The 17277-nt window shown below is 40.0% G+C and overlaps 1 long non-coding RNA gene across 1 annotated transcript in view; it reads left to right on the plus strand.

Moving 5' to 3' along the window:
- The window catches only part of LOC103096644 (uncharacterized), a 171267-nt gene that overhangs the window by 71201 nt on the left and 82789 nt on the right, over positions 1 to 17277 (plus strand). The window lies entirely within an intron of this gene.

A 17277-nucleotide genomic window follows, 5' to 3' on the forward strand; every position in this document is an offset into this window, starting at 1 on the left:
AAAACAGTTTTGAAAGGAAGATGAGGTGGCAGAAAAGTCCAGAACATATGATGGTTCTCATGAGAGCAGGCTTGGTTGGATATCCTTGGACATCTGGGGAGGAACAGCTATGGGAAAGGAATCATAGAATGCCAAAGATGGGAGGGACTTAGGAAAAAAAAAAAGGAAAATTGGGTTTCGACTCAAACACCTTATGTTTGAACCACAGCTCTGTCCACCTGCTCATGTGACTTTGGGAAAGTCACTTACATTTTCTAGCCCCCAGTTTCTTTCTGTATCAAATGAGGGGTTTGGTTTAGACAACCTCTAAGGTCATTTGTATGATCCTATGGACACAGAAGATAGAATTATAGAGCTGACATTGCTTATATAACCAAATCTGTCAGAAAGCACTTTAGGAGATAGACCAGAGAATATCTCAACTGAAAAGGACCTTGGCATTGGGAGCACAGAACGTTAAGGCAGAAAGGGGTCTTAGAATGGAGACTATTCCTTTGCCCTGATTACAGATTGTTGTTTTTCAAGTGAGCAAAAATAAATCCCTGACACAATAGGAGAGTCAGCTAGGGCAACCCAGTACATACATAGCTAGGAGGAAGGACAAGAGCCTAGAGTTCAGGATCCCTGTCTACTGAATTACTCACTCTGTCCTGATATTCTGAAGGTTTGATAGTCTCAAGCAAATAACAAGGTATTTTTTGAACTTTTGCTGTATACTCATTCTTTGACTAGGATCTGTGGAAGATGCAAAAGGAGAGGGCAAAATCTCAGCATTTAAGGAGCTCATAGTCTTATAGAGGAGATAGGGCTAACACACAAGATAATGAATGAACACACAATGAAACAAGGGAACTACATAAGGAGGAATACAGTTCAGTATTAAACTGTTTATTGTGCTCTTGATTCTCAGAGAAGGGGAGATGGATGAGGGCTGTGGTAGTCAGGGCAGGCTTCCTGGAGGAGATGGTACTTGAGCTGGACTTGTATGTTGCTCTTTAAACCCTGCTAAATACCAGCTTAGCACCATTATTGATGGATCTCCCCATGAATGCTGAGCTGTTAAGCTTCTCCTAGTTTACCACAAGAGGTTAAAGGATTTATCAAAGCCCCTGATGAAAGCTGTACTAACTGGATTAGCTGCTAACATGGATTTAGGCTTTGAGTGGGATTAACCCCAATTGCACTGAATTCCTTCTTCTTTCTTTCCCTTACCCCTCCTTTTCTTGACTTTTGTCTGGGTGAGGCATGACTCAGGAACACAATGCCAAGCAATACTCTTGTGGGCCCAAAGGGAGTCTGGCAAAGGAACCTGGAAACATGATTATGGAGCAAATAATGATTATCCAGAGGTAGAATCATAGACCCATAAAATGTAAGAGCTAGTAGGAACCTTAGAACCTTTAAGGAAAAAAAAAGGCTATTGAAATTGGAAAGGACCTTCGGGATCTAGTCCAACTGCCACATTTTAGAGACGGGCAAACAGAAGCCCAGAGAGGGGAAATGACTTACCCGAGGTCCCACAGTGAGTTAACAGCGAACAACTTCAGTTGTTGAGACTTTAGAACTCAGTTGACTTTATTCTTAGTCAAGGTCTCTTTCCACAGTAGTATGATAACTTCTCTAACCCTCAAGGAAGGAGCTGGAATTGTAAGGGCTTAAAGTAGTTTCCTTAGCCCCAACTAGCTCTGTACCACAGACAGAACTTGGTTCTCCTCAGGAGGCCTTGGAACAGAGTCAGATGGAGAGAAGGGAGGAAGAGAAATCTGAAGATCCCACAATTCCCTTTCCCTCCATTTCTCCTCCACATCAGCCTTCTCTTCTTTCCTCACAGAGAGAGATTTCCATTGATAGGCACCATGGTGTGGGGAGATGGAGAGTGTCATGACCACATCATGTGGGGGTGGGGGTCAGAGAATGTGAAGAACACATGGACTCTAGAAAGCATAACTTTTCTATGCTTAAATTGAGTTGTTGAGCTGAATTTCTCTTTTCTCTTTTGCCTATCTAAATCCTACCTAATGAAAGCCTTAGCTAGTCAAAATTATTGATGTGTTTTTTTTCCTTTTAAGCTTAAAAAAAATTAATCTCTACTACCTTTCACTGTCTTCCTCCCTTTGTTTCTCCCCTCAACTGAGCATTAAAAAAAAAAATCCCCAAAGAAATCCCTTAACATATTTTCCATGATCCAAAAGCATCTCTTGAAATTTTAAGTTTACCAGCTGCTCTGTCAGGAGGCAAGTATCATATTTTATTTGTATTGTTTTGGATTCATGGTTTATCAGTATGTTGACTGAAGTTCTAAACTTTCAAAGTTGTTTTTCTCTGTAACGTTGCTATTACCGTATAAATTGTTCTCTTAGCTCAGCTCACTTCACTCTCTTTCAGTGCATAAACATCTTTCCAGTTTTCTCTCAAATTGTCTATTCCATCATTTCTTTTGGCACAATAATTCTTCATTACATTCATATACCACAATTTACTTATCCCCTTTCCAATAGCCAAATACTTCCCTAGTTTCCAATTTGGTACTATCACAAAAAAATGCCATAAATTTTAAAATATAAAGTGTTTCCCTTTTACTTTGATCTTTTTGGGCCAATGTTCTCTAACTTTCATAGTCTCTGGTCTGAAAAATTATTGAGGACCCCAAACAGCTTTTGTTTAAATGGGTTATACCTATCTATATTTACCTTGTTAGAAATTAAGCCTTCTTTGTATTATTATTATTTTTATAAGTCTTAGCTTTTGTCTTAGAATCGATAGTAAGTATCAGTTCCAAATCGGAAGGGCTAGGTAAATGGGGTAAGTCACTTGCCCAGATTCACAGGACTTCTTGTCTCCAGGCTTGGCTCTCAGTCCATTGAACCCCATCTTAGTATTATTATAAAAACAGGTCTGACCTTGCAGATCCCCCAAGAACCACTGTTTGGAGCCATAGACCTATATAGTTTAGTGGGGTCAAATTGGAGGCACAGTTGCCCCATCTCTGTCCCTAACGAGCTGTGTGACCTGGGGCTTCTTTCTTGACTTCTTTCTTCTCTCTGTAAGATGAGGGCATAGAGGTCATAAGTCAGTTTTCTCACTCCATAGAGTCTAACTTGATCTTATGGGAGATAACGGAAAGAACACTAGACCTTCACAAGAACAGCTGGAAGGGATCTCAGAAGACATGTAGTGCAATTCTTTCATTTTACAGACCAGGAAACTGAGACTCAAAGAGGCTAAATAATTTTTCTCAAGATCATATAATTGCACACATCAGAGGTGGGATTTGAACCTAAATCCTCTGAGTGCCACATCCTCCTGCCAATCAGAACCTTAAGTTTTGAGTCCTTCCTTCCTCACCTACTCACTATGGGCTTGAAGCATATCAGTTTCCCACTCTGATCTTGGCCATCCCTGTCTACGAAGGCTGGGTCAGACTTGGTGTCCTCTAAGGTTTGTCAGTGCTTCGACATCCTGACTTTTCTACCATTGTTCTGGAGGGAATCCTGGCTTCACTTAGGGGTCCTTTGATGTCCCTGCTAAACTCCCACATTCCATGATTCACAAGAGTGCGATGAGCTGGCAGAGTGATGGGAGAGAGAAGAGAGAGCCAGGAATAATGTGGGTTATGTTAGATGCGGGGGCGGATCAATCCACAGGTGATGAGCCATGCAAGGGCTCCCTGGGGGTCCTCCTGACCTTCCGACAGCCACATGCCCACACCAAAGTGGCCGTTTGGACAGTGGCGATCAGGAGAACTCTCAGATCTGTCCTTCCTTTCAGAAAGCTGAAAAATCCCCTGCAATGTCTGGCTCAGGCCCGTGCAGGATATTTTGCAGAAAGGGTATGTCAAATACTCTTTGTGTCTATTAGGCAGAGCAGGCCCCAGGCCCAAGGCCTGTAGAGGAATCATCCTGGACCACACAGGGCAGGGTGAGAAAAATAATGAGCATTGGTAAAGGACAAAAGCAAGGGGAAATTTTTCCGAAGGCTGATGGGAGGTGAGCCCTCCCAACCCACTTTCTGAGAAAGAGGACAAAGTTGTGATCATGCTTTCTTTAACTTACTCATATCTCCTTCTCATGACCCACTCTGGTGAAGCATGACTTTCTGCCAGATATTCTCTATTCCTGACATGCTATAAATAAATGAAGACCACTGCTAGCTACTGAGTCAATGGGGTGGGGGCCAGGAGGCCTGAGTTCTATGCCTAACTGCCACTAACTGGAAATAAAATGCTGGAAAAGTCATTTTATTTTAGTTTCTTCAGCTATACAATGGAGAGAATTATCCCTATTTCTAGTGAACTCTGGCAAAATAAATAAGACAATGAAATGATTGGTTTCCCTGGTATTTTCTCCCCACTGCCCCCCAAAATATTTTTAGGGTTTTATTGATATCTTTGTTGTTGTTTTTTTTAACAGCACGGTTATATCCACTGATTAACTCCCTTCCTGAGAAACCATCCTAGCCTCATAACAAATAAAAATAATTAAACCAAACCAAGTGATGAAGCAATTGGGTCTGATGGTATATACAATAATCTAGCCCCAGAGTCCATCATCTCTCCATCCCTGATATCTTTTTGCAAGCTGTGTTGCTAGCCCTTTCAAATATCAGAACTTGATTTCTTAAACAGTATATTAGGAAACAAAGAATTCAAATAACTCTCAAAAGTTGTACCTTAATAGTAAGTTACATGCTGGAAGAAACAGACTTATTGATATTAAACAGAAGGTGATTAGAGTTCATAGGAAGAAAGTCATTGTACAACAGTAATAACCATCATCATAATAATAATTAACAATAATAGTAGCTAACACATATATAACACTTATTATGTGCCACACACTGGACACTTTGTAAATATTATCTCATTTGAGCTTTTCAACAACCTCATTTTGCAGTTGAAGTAACTGAGACAAAGAGAGGTTAAATGACTTGCCCATGGTCACACAGCTATTAAGTGTCTGAGGTTGATGAATTTGTAATAGAGGTAAGCAGCAATATTCTTGCTGACAAAAGGAGTGGGTTTCAAGAGATCATATAATCTTAGGGCTGGAAGAGAAAAAAGAAGTCATTAGTCTAACTCTCGCCTAAACTCTTGCGTCTTTGACAAGTGGTCACCCAACTTTGACCTGAAGGCCTTCTACTGTGGAGAGCTCACTGACTTCTGAGGAGACCTTTTCCACTTTTATTTTTTATTTTATTTTTTTCCATTTGACTATTTAGTCCATTTAGAACATTATTTCTTGGTTACAATAATCACATTATTTCCCTCCCTCCTCTTCACCCACCCTTCCTGCAGCCAATGAGCAATTTCCCTTTTCTACTTTTAGATAGCTTTGACTTTTGGCAATTTCATCTAGGAAGCACTTGTTCTTGAAGTCCATTTGAAGTGATATTAAGGCAAAATCTGCCTTCCTGCCTTTCTTGACCTCATTGGGGTTGGTTCTGTGCTCTGGGGGCAAGCAGAAGAAGCCCTCAGCCATGTAACAATTGTTCAGATATTTGTAGATGGGGATCACATCCTTTCTAAATTTCTTCTTTAGACTGTATGTCCTCAGATCCTTCTATAGATCTTCCCTGGGAATCCTCATTTGGAATCATGGTAAATGTAACTCTGCCAATTATTCTCTCTCTCTCTCTCTCACTCACTCTCTCTCTCATTGTCTCTGTCTCATTAAGTCTTTCTCATTAAGTCTCTCTCTGTCGTTTTTAACTTTCTGTCTCTTTGTCTCAGCCTCTTTGCCCAGTTGGAATGTATGTCTCAGGCTCCCCCCATGGCAACCTCTGGTTGACCTGTCTGCTTTTTGTTATGGGCTCCCCTGGGCTGTCTGTCACAGTGTCTATCCCTCGTTCTCTCCTGTCCTCTCATGGTTTTCGGCAGTCACCTTGCTTGCTTCTTGCTGAGGCAGCTGTCCCGAGTGATTAATGGCTTGGCGCACTGGCTCAGACCTGGTGATGGATTAATCCCAGTGTGGAAGGAGGAGCTGGAAGGAGGATCCTTTAATGTGTTCCAGCAAAACCAGGGAGCCAGGAAACCTTGGAAGCTGCTTTCCCTGGGGCCAGCTTTGAGCAGCATTTATTTTCAGGACCCCAGGAGTCTTTGGGAGGTAGTGAGATCCCTGTTATTGTAGGTGTTCAAACAGAGGCCGAATGACCATTTTGAAATGCTGGAGAAAGAAGTCAGGCTTTGGATAGAAGTTGGACCTCTGAGGTCCCATCTGACCACTAATATTCTCTATTCTATGATCTCTTCTGGCTCTGGCATTCTATATTCTTTGAATCTCATGATAATTCTTGAATGCTCAGGGACTTCCCACCCCCCTTCAAAAACAAACAAAACAAGATATATACTCATCCTTCCATTTCAAGTATCACTCAGTACTTGAAGACTTTTTCCCACCTCCTTATCAAGACTTGCTAGACTTTGGTTCTATCCTCCCCCCCAAACTCTTATGAGGCTAATCTAGTGAACTAATTCTAACTAAGGAATTAGTGGCTAACAGTGTGAATAAGCACCAGTCGTGAGATAGTGTTGTAGAACAGAATTAACACCAGACTTGGATTCAGAAGACTTGGATTTCAGATCTAATTCTTCCTCTTGCTCTCCCAGACTCCTGTGCTTCTATGATCAATTCTTTTTAGATCTTAGAGCTTTGGTTGATTTGCCAATCAAGTAAAGATAATGATGAATTTACATTTGTTTGAAGTGTTCCAGTCAAAGAGCAGTTCTATCCATTATCTCATCTGACCTCCACGATGACCCTGGGATATTAATAGTGCAAGTATCCTTTTTATTATACAAATGAAGCACAGAGAAGTTCCATGACTTGCCTAAAGTCATACAGCGATGTAGTTAGCAGAGCTGGGAAACTGAATCTAGGATTACTGAGTCCTAGGCTTGGCCTCTTTCCATGATATTGTGCAATCAGTTATATATCTACAAAGACTCTATGCGCCATTACTCACTCCCTGCTCTTCTCCCCTCAATTTATCTTCTGAAAAACACTCATCTCATTTATTGAGGGGTGGGGTGGGTGAGCTCCCTGAGTCACCCCCAAGCCCAAAGTCTACCCCCACCGACTCCTTCCCCTCCTTTTCCCCTGCGACACCTCAGATAAAATAATCATGTCGTTTTTCTCCTCATCCTAACCTCATTCTGTCACTCCTGCCTGCACTCCGGTGAAATACACATTAGACTGGAATAAAGCTTGCTTGGCACCAGCCTGGCCATGGTCTTGGCAGGGGTTAGGTGAGAATGGCCAGGTGTAGCCTCAGATCAGCCTTGGTATACAGTTTGCTGCCTTTCAGGAAGGATGGTGAAAGTAGAGCATATGATCCATATAGTAAGGCTCTCTTCTTAAAATTTGGGGATTAGCCAGATAAACCTTGAGGAGAAGCATATAACCCAGGCTATTTGATGTTCTTTAAAGTTTATTCCAACCACAACAAAATTTGTTAAGTTCCCACTATGTGCAGAGCACTGAGGTTCTGAGGACCAAGTTTAGAAGGGACATATTCCTCTAACTGAATGGTGCTTTCCTACGGGGATTGGACTGAAACATAGGTAATTGTATTAGAGAGGACTAAACAGAATTATTTGAAGTTTAGAAAAGGGGGTTAAATTCCAAAGGAAGGATAAAGGGTGGATCAAAATGAAGACAACCTTCTGGAGGCAGGAGAGTTTGATTTGGCCTTTAAAAATTAGGAAGGGGAATTCAGCAGGCAAAGGAGTATGGGAAGATGGGGAGGAAGGACATTGCAGGCACAGGGAATGGTGTGAGCAAAGACAGAGGAAATAACAAAGATTGATGAATGTTTGGTGAATTGCAAATAGTTCTGAATGAAAGGGAGTGGTATGACATCAGGTTGGAAAATTAGCCCTCAAATGCAGGACTAAGGAGTCCATAGACAATAGATTTTATAAGATTTAGAGCTAGAAGGGATTTTGGAGATTATCTAGTCCATGTTCAGTTGTCTTCAGTTGTATTTGATTTTTTGTGACCCCATTTGTGTTTTCTGGGCAGAAATATTAGAGTGGTTTGCTATTTCCTTCAGTAGCAAACAGAAGTTAAGCAATTTGTTCAAGGTCACACAGCTAGGAATTTTCTGAGGCTGGATTTGAACTCAGATTTTCCTGACTCCAACCCTAGCACTCTATCTACTGTACCACCTCGCTGCCTAGTTGTCCAAATGTCCAAAAATCACCTGAGACCTTCTAGGGTGTGCTTGAGGCCAAAACTTATAAACAGGGGTCACTAAATCATATATAAGGATGTCTAAAAGCCACATATTGATTCAGAAAACTACATTTGAACATTTTCTATATTCTACTTATTTTTCATTTATTTTATTCTATTGTTCTTAATTATATGTGAATTTGGTTCCAGCAAGCCTGCAGCACTTAGAGTGTGGTAAAAAGGATGAGAAAAGGCCAGATCCAGGCAAAATTCTCCTGGAAAAATTTCTAGTTAAGCTCTGGGGAGACTGGAAAACCAGGGATTGGTATTCAACTATCAGACTCTAAACTGGGAAGGATTCTAGGATGATTGTATGGACCCTAAAATGAAACAAATCTTCTGGGTCCAGTGAGTGTCACAGACATGCTTATGAATATTTGCTTTATTTCATATCTTTAGGTTTGAAATTTCAATACTTATTTGACTACTTGAATATTTTCCCCTGCAATTAGGCTATAGTGTCACCAGCTGGGAGTAACTCAGCTGTGTCCTGTGATCTGAACAAGGAATCTCTTCTTTTTGTTCAAGATCCCTTTTGTGAATTTCTGAATATATATTTTAATTAAAATGTTAAATAGTGTTATTAAAGCATCTGATAGCTTGAAGTATATGGTAGATAATATAATAAGTATAAACATATAATAAATATAATAATAATTAAGTAGATAGCATAAAGTAGATAATTCTTATGGCACACATATACATATATACACTCTATATGTATGTGTGCATTTTCCCTAAATAGCACTTGTCTGTTAACAGTCCTATAATGTAGATAGTAACAGTATTATTATTCTCATTTTACAGATGATGAAATTGAGGCTCAGAGATATATTTAAGGGATAATATTATTAATAATGTTATTCCTGTAGGAATGACAGCTAGCATTCGGCATGATCTTTAAGGGTTTACAAAACCCTCTCTTCAGCACAAGTCTATGCGGGGAAGTTCATCTAAATAATATTAATCCTATTTAACAGTAGAAGAAACTAATGCCCAGGGAGGAAAAGAAACTTGTCTCAGGCCACGCAATTATTAAGCACTAAATATGGGACTTGAACTTGGGTCTTCTGATGCCAACTTCAGGGCTCTTTCTACAATATAACGAATGCTCTGACTCTCTTGGGGACTTGGATCTGTCACAGCCCTGCTTATCAGAGAGACTTTAGTCTCACTCTATTCTGCCCCTCCTTTTCACACACAGGAAAATTGAGGAAAAATGACCAAATGGGCAATAAGTAGCAGAGCTTGGATTTGAACTAAGGCATATCTCATGTGCTTTCTACCATACCACTCTGCTCCTCATATCAATTTATGCCCGATTTTATATACTCATTTATATACATACACATATGCACACATACCCACATCATTAGCTTGCATAATAACAATTTATGCTTTCAAGGACCTTCAGATCTTAACCTCATTTGATTAAATAACAACAGTGAAAAGTAGGAAGGATGAATATTATTCCCACTTCATAGAAAAGCAAACTGAGACCCAGCAGAATTCACTGACTTGCTCAAGGTCGTCATAAGCAGCAGAAGTGGGTCTCCTGACTCGCGATTCTCTACCTCACGTCATCTGCCTTAATGCTCGTAAAAAGCCCGAGTGTGTTCAGCCAGGCTGGAAGCAGACAATGACGTTTCTCCATGAGTCACTCAGCGTATCAGGCCATAGGAACACAGCGGAGGGTATATTGTCATCACTTATCCAATGATTCTGTAGCTGGGGACAGCTGGAAATTGACAAGTGGAAGCCCTTGCCCCGGGCATTTTCTATGTACTCCGAAACATTTATATTTCTGTTAGCTCAGACTCCGGGGTGCACAGGGGTGGAGAATGAAAATAGAAGAGATATCCACTCACCCTCACAGAATTCCCCATCCGCTCTGTCAATGTCCCGGGGACACCCAAGGTGAAATTCGCCCCCACCCACGGAACATTAAGACACTGACAGAGATTCAATTGGTCTTTGGTTTCAAATCACAATGGGTCCATTGAGAGAGAGAGAGAGAGAGAGAGAGAGGGAGAGAGAGAGAGAGAGAGAGAGAGAGAGAGAGAGAGAGAGAGAGAGAGAGAGAGAGAGAGAGAGAGAGAGAGAGAGAGAGAGGGAGAGAGAGAGCGAGCGAATTCCCTCTGACATGCACAGGGACACAGAGAGAGACACACACCACACACGCACACACAGGACAAAGACTTTGATCCTGCCCTGTCTTTAGTCTCACCCCAGCTGCCTCCTAGCCTGCCTCTTAGACCGCGGCTTTGCCTAATGACTAAGTGTGGTACCCAGAGAATTGCTGGGCCAACCCAGCAATGTGATGCTGTGTAAAGGAGGAGCTCTGAGGTTGTGAAAGTCTTTTTCCAAGATGAATTCTCTTCTCTGCTTTTTTTTTTTTTAACTCAGAGTGGGTGAGTGAGGGTAGAGACGTTTCCAGTATTGTGGTCAGTGCACCAGGATGGGAGTTAAGCCCCAGTTTCACCATTAGTTTGGGAAATGAGAGTAAATAGGAGGAAATCCCTAATCTAGCAGGTTAATATCATACTCAGGTCTTGTATGTAGTAGGGTTTTGAACCAGGGGAGTTAGCTACAGTGTCATTATACAGACAATGGCCTTTGAGGTATCTGTAAGAGAACAAATACTGTGATAGTCAGGTCCCTCCAGGCATTTGTAATATATTAAGTGTGTCATAATGGAAAGAGACCTGGAGTTGAGTCAGAATAACTAGATCTGAAGATTGGATCTAGCATTTATTGTTGAGCTTTTATGTTTTTGACCCCTATTTTCTTCATCTACAAAATGGGGAAATATGATAGTAATACTTACACAGTCTTCCTCAGAGGGTTATTTTGCTTTAAAAATCTTAAAGTCTATAGAAATGTGCCATGAGGATACTAGATATGGAGAATCCAGTTCAGATGTTACTTACTGGGCAGAACTTTCTCTGATTCCCTCCCTACAGGTTGAAATTTTTCTGTCCTCTAGCAATTCTTTGTATTTTTCTAATGCATGCATATGGTTCAATTTGTATTCACTATTTGTTTATGTATCAAGTCTCCCCTCACTACAGTGTAAGCTTGGAGAGCTTAGGGACCTGTCTAATTTAACTTTGTGGCTTCTCCAATGTCAAGTACAGTGGCTGACACTTCACAGAATCACAGACTTTTAGAGTAGGAAGATGTGGTGGGAATAAATATGTTAATTTAAGATAATCAACTCCATTTTGTTGAAAGCTTCCATTTTGTGATTAAGTAGTTGTTATGTAAAGCTGTTTTTTTTTTATTCTGTAATAAGATAAGCAGAGTGATATAGTTTGACTAGGATGTGTTTTTCGAATCTGGGGAACTATTTTTAATGATTTATTTCTCCCCTCCCCGCAAAAGTAAACAACTGTTAATGATGTGTATGTACTTAATCTGGTAAATTACTGATAAACACTTGCTGATGACATTAGGAAACTAAAGCTTTGATTGGTAATTTCCTTTCATCATAAGCTTTATTGATCAACAGTCAGAATTTAGATATAAATTGTAAACACCTTTAGCTTGAATCATAAAAGCTTATTGGAGGCCCTGGCCATCAGCCTGCTTATAAGTTAGGACTAAGACAGACTCTTACATTCTCCAAACTTGGAAATATCAGTGTTCTTTCTCTCTCTCTCTCTCTCTCTCTCTCTCTCTCTCTCTCTCTCTCTCTCTCTCTCTCTCTCTCTCTCTCTCTCTCTCTCTCACTGTAAAACCCTTACCTTCCACCTTAGAATCAGTGTTGTGTATTGGTTCCAAGGCAGAAGACTGGTAAGGGCTGGGCAATTGGGGTTAAGTGACTTGTCCAGGGTCACGCATCTTTGTGCCTGGTTCTCAATCCACTAGTGGAGTCACCTAGCTGCCTCCTATTCTGTGTTCTTTTGAGAACACTGCTTTTGATGAAGACTTGTGAGGCTGGTACAGAGGGCCACTTTTAAAAGAGACATATGGCCTTTGGCTGGACTATCACCTCCTTATTCCTGAAAACTTGTGAACATGGGCTTGAGACATTCTTCTTGGGACCTCTAGTAATCATGGTGGCAGTTTTCCCCTGCGGGGTTTGATGTTTATATTGTTGAATAGTCAATAAAATTTGATTATATGCATTGATGACTGTAAGTCTTATTAGGGTACCATAAGCATATGTCATGGTAAATTGATTTTATGCATGTACTGTGTTTTCAAAAAGGGAACTCAATAGCTATTTTGTTGAGCCCTTTCCTGAAACAAATCTTCACTCTAACATAAGCAAAAAAAAATAGAAAGAAAGAAAGAAAAGAGTCATTCAACCTGTGTTTGAAGATTTCTAAGGAGGAGGAACCTACCACTTACTGAGGCAGTCTTTTTGATTTTTGGCAGCTGAACATCTTAGGAATTTTTTCAATATAAGCCTGACTTTTTCTCTTTGGAATTTTCATTTATTGCTCTTGTTTCGCCTTATGGGTCCAAACATTTCAAGTCTGATCCATCTTCCACACTTTAATGATGACACTTTAATCCTTGAAGATATTTATAGCTATAATGTTCTCCCAGTATTTTTTTTTTCATCAGGCTAAACATTCTACTTCTTCCAACCAATCCTCTATGACCTGGACTGAAGATCCTTCATCATTTTGATTTTCCTCCTTGGGATGCTCTATTGCTTATCTTTCTCTTTCTTAATGGTATCCAGAACTGAATGAAATTCTTCATATATGGTCTGAGTAGGGACAAATACTGAGGGACTATCACCTTCTTATTCCTGAAAGCTATGTCTCTCTTTATTAATGCAGCCCTTCTGGCTACCTCACCCTACTGATTCACATTGAACCCTAACCATAATCCCAACCATTCCTCCCCAAAGAATTTTCATTCTAACCATGCTTCTCCTTTCACTCATGAAGTTGATTTTTTGATATAGTTTACATTTATCCCCACTGAATTTCATTTTATCTGACTCGCCATTTCTTTAGCAGGATCTTTTTTTGGATCTCAATTTGAACAAGTAGTATATTACTTATCCCTCTCATATTGGTGAGATCTACACATTTACTTTATCCAGGTCATTGATAAAAATGGGAAACAACAAGGAACTAAACACAGATCCATGGGAATCATCACTGGAAATGTTCAACAGAAACCTTCTGCTGAGTATTAATTGAGTCTTTGAATTGAGTCAGATCCCTATCTAATTATATTGTGATCTAACCTACACCTCTTCATAGTCTCCAAAGGAACAGTAGGAGATAATTGATCAGATGCTTCCTAAAATCCAGGTAAGTTATATTTATAGCAGCCCCTTGATCAATTAGCTTTGGGAACAAAATCCAGAAGAGAAATATCTTGATTAAACTATGCCTACTCTGTAATGACTGCTTCCTTTTCTGGATTGTTACTGATCATCTTTATAGTGATCTGTTCTAAAAATTTCCCAGGAATTGAAACTGGCATATAATATTCAGACTCTCTTCTCCTCCCCCTTTTGAAAATTGAAATGACATTTGCCTTTCTCCATTCCTGCTGTGGTTCTCCCATTTCACATGATCTTTCAAATATCACCAATATAGGCTCAGCAATTTCGTCTGCCAGTTTTTTTAGTACTCAAGGATATAGTTCATCTAGGGCAGGTGACTTGGGTTTATCAAGGACAAGGAGATGCTCATTTGCTATCTCCTTCATTTTCCTGAGCATCAACTCCCCACTGGGCATTTTTGAGTTGTCATTCCCAGTGGAAATGTCAATGGTCTGAAAAAAAACAATAAAAGTAAGCTAAGAGTTGAGCATTTCTGCCTTTTCTTCTTTGTAAGTTATTTTCATCTCATCCACCCCAAGCAGTGTTTCAATTCCATGTTTAGGCCTCTTCTTTACTCCAATATCATTCAGAATTCCTTGTTATTGTCCTTAGCTTCACCTGCCAACTTTAGCTTATATTGAACTTTAGTATTTCTGACACGAGTTTTACAGGATTGTGCCAGTTTCTTATATTCATCTTTTATTTCTTGCCCTTGCTTCCATCTTCTGTTCATATCTTTTTGAAATCTTAATTGGTGAGTTCCCTGAGCACAAACATTGGTCTTTTCAGACAACTCTCATTTTTCCATCTCATTTAATTTTTTCCCCCTTTGAATTCTGTGAATTTCATTCTAAAAAAATTCCCATCCCTGATGGGTTGATTTCTCTAACAGAATTTTAGTCCACGTGATAATACTTATACAAGGCTATGTAGGTATATGCTTAACAACCAGCTCTCTGAAAGAAAAATGTATGCATGGCAGGCTTTTAAATTTAATAAGCACCACAAACATTTTCTCCATTACTTTCTGAAGTCTAGAAAATCAGTGAAACAATGAATTAAGCCCTCATTAATGGGATTTGATGATTTGCAAGGTGTAAACACTCACACTGAAAATTTAACAATCAGCTTTCCTTAGCTGGTTCAAACTGACTCCACCACACTTTTATATATTATCTTTCTTTTGAACTTTATGGAATCTATGCTCTAATACTATACATCACTATTCCTGGATTTCTCTTCATTTGCTGTCATAAACACTAAGAGGGAGTGATCATTTCCCCCCAAAGCTTCCCATTGTTTTCATTCCAACAACCAGTTCCTCCCTGCTACTGATGACAAGATCCAATATAGAATCTCCCCTCATTGGTCTCTGCACTTTTTGAAAGATGAAAATATAGTTCAGGCAACCTAAGAACTTATTACTTGCTCTCCTTTTGACAAGAAATAACTCTAGCAGATGTCAGGATAATTGAAGCCTCCCATCTCTACTATATGCAACTCATATCCAGTGCCACCTTCTCTATGAGGCCATTATTGAATTCCCCAGTCATCAACCATTTCTTGAAATTAGTTTACATTTTCTTTGTAAACATTACATACTGACTTGCCATAAGCCTATGCAATAGAACGCAATATCTTTGACCATGGGGACTGTTTCACTCTTATCTTTGTATCTTCGCTGCTTACAAGAGAGACTGGCACATAACTGTTTCTAAATGTTGAATTGGAGTACAGATTTTGGAATCAGAAAACCTGGGTTCAAATTTCAGCCCTGATACTGACTGGTATATCAAATCACTTCTCTCTGGTCCTCAATTTTCTCATCTCTAAAATGGGAGCAATCATATATTATCAATCTTTTAGGGTTGAATATGCATTTGTAAATAAAACACTAGAAATAAGACATTATTATCATCAATAACAATAACTAACAATAATCCAGGAAAAGGGAAATTTGTAGGACCATAAACAAGTCATCTTATCTCTTAGTCTCAGTTTCTCATCTGAAAAGAATGGTATTACTACCACTGTTGCTGCTGCTACTACTGCTCCTGCAGCTACTACTACCAATCCACCTCACAGGGTAGTTGGGAGGAAAGTACTTTGTTAACTTTATAACGGTACAGGCATACAAGTGAACTCTTCTTTCTTTCAATGACAGGTTACCATACAGTGACAAGATTTCCCATCTTTGTTATCATTTCTATCTTCATTGTAGAAAGGCATTATTTTTCCTACTGTGCCTGCCTCCCCATTCCCTCAGTCATAGCAATTCACCAGTAACGTGAGCTCCTGTCCTGCCATACCAATTGCTGATTGTATATCTTGAATGGGATTGTATGTCCCCGAGATAACTCAAACTCAATGTTTCCAAAATGGAACTTAGCTTTTCTAGCCTTCAGTATTTCTGTTAAGGACACTGCCACTAGTCTCCCACTTTATAACTACAACATTATTTTCAACTTCTTACTTTTCCTCATTCCATATATCCAATCAGTTGCTCAGACTTGCTGTTTTTACTTCAACAATATTCCTTACATCAGACCTCTTCCCTCTATTCACACAGCCACTATTCTACCCACAGCTGCCAGAGTGAATTTCCTAAGGCAGAGTTCTGGCCATGTTACTCCCTTACTCATTAAGCTCCTGGGGGCTCCCAAGTGCCTCTAGGAAAAAATGCTAACTCCTATGTTTAGATTTTAAAGCCCTCCACAGTCTGGTCCTAACCTATCTTTCTAACTTGATTATACATTAACCCCTTCCCTGCATGCTGTGATCCAGACAAAACTGGCTCTCTGTCTTCCTTATACTGAAGACTCTATCATCTCTGTGACTTTGCACCGGCCAACTCTGTGCCTGGAGTCTACTTCCTCCTCTCTCAGAATCTTATTCTTCCTCCAAGTCTCATCCCAATCACCAACTTCTTCATGAAGTCTTTCCTGAGACTGACAATTACTGATTCCCTCTCCAAAAATCATCTTGAATTTAACAAAGTAATTATTAATTAAAAATACTTTTTTGGGGGGGATATTCTCTCTCTCTCTCTCTCTCTCTCTCTCTCTCTCTCTCTCCCCACACACACACACACATACACACACACACACACATACATACACATATGTATTTTTTTTTAAACCCTTACCTTCTGTCTTGGAGTCAATACTGTATTGACTCCAAGGCAGAAGAGTGGTAAGGGCTAGGCAATGGGGGTCAAGTGATTTGCCCAGGGTCACACAACTAGGAAGTGTCTGAGGCCAGATTTGAACCTAGGACCTCCCATCTTTAGGCCTGGCTCTCAATCCACTGAGCTACCCAGCTGTCCCCATATACATATATCTTAAGTTAGGTGGCACAGTGGAATAGAGCTCTGTTTCTGAAGTTAGGAAGACCTGAGTTGAAATCTAGTCTCAGACACTTAACTCTGTGACCCTGGACAAATCACTTAGCCCCATTTGTCTTAGTTTCCTCATTTGTAAAATGAACTGGAGAAGCAGTGGATTGAGAGCCAGTCCTAGAGATGGGAGGTCCTATGTTCAAATCTGGCCTCAGACACTTCCCAGCTGTGTGACCCTGGGCAAGTCACTTAACCCCCATTGCCTAGCCCTTACCACTCTTCTGCCTTGGAGCCAATACACAGTATTGCCAATACACAGTATTAACTCCAAGATGGAAGGTAAGGGTTAAAAAAAAAAAGTTAATCCTTTCATAGCTGCGCTCTTTGTGGTAGCCAAAAACTGGAAAACGAGG

This window comes from Monodelphis domestica, chromosome 1 (assembly GCF_027887165.1).
Source record: "Monodelphis domestica isolate mMonDom1 chromosome 1, mMonDom1.pri, whole genome shotgun sequence".
Lineage (NCBI taxonomy): Eukaryota > Metazoa > Chordata > Mammalia > Didelphimorphia > Didelphidae > Monodelphis > Monodelphis domestica.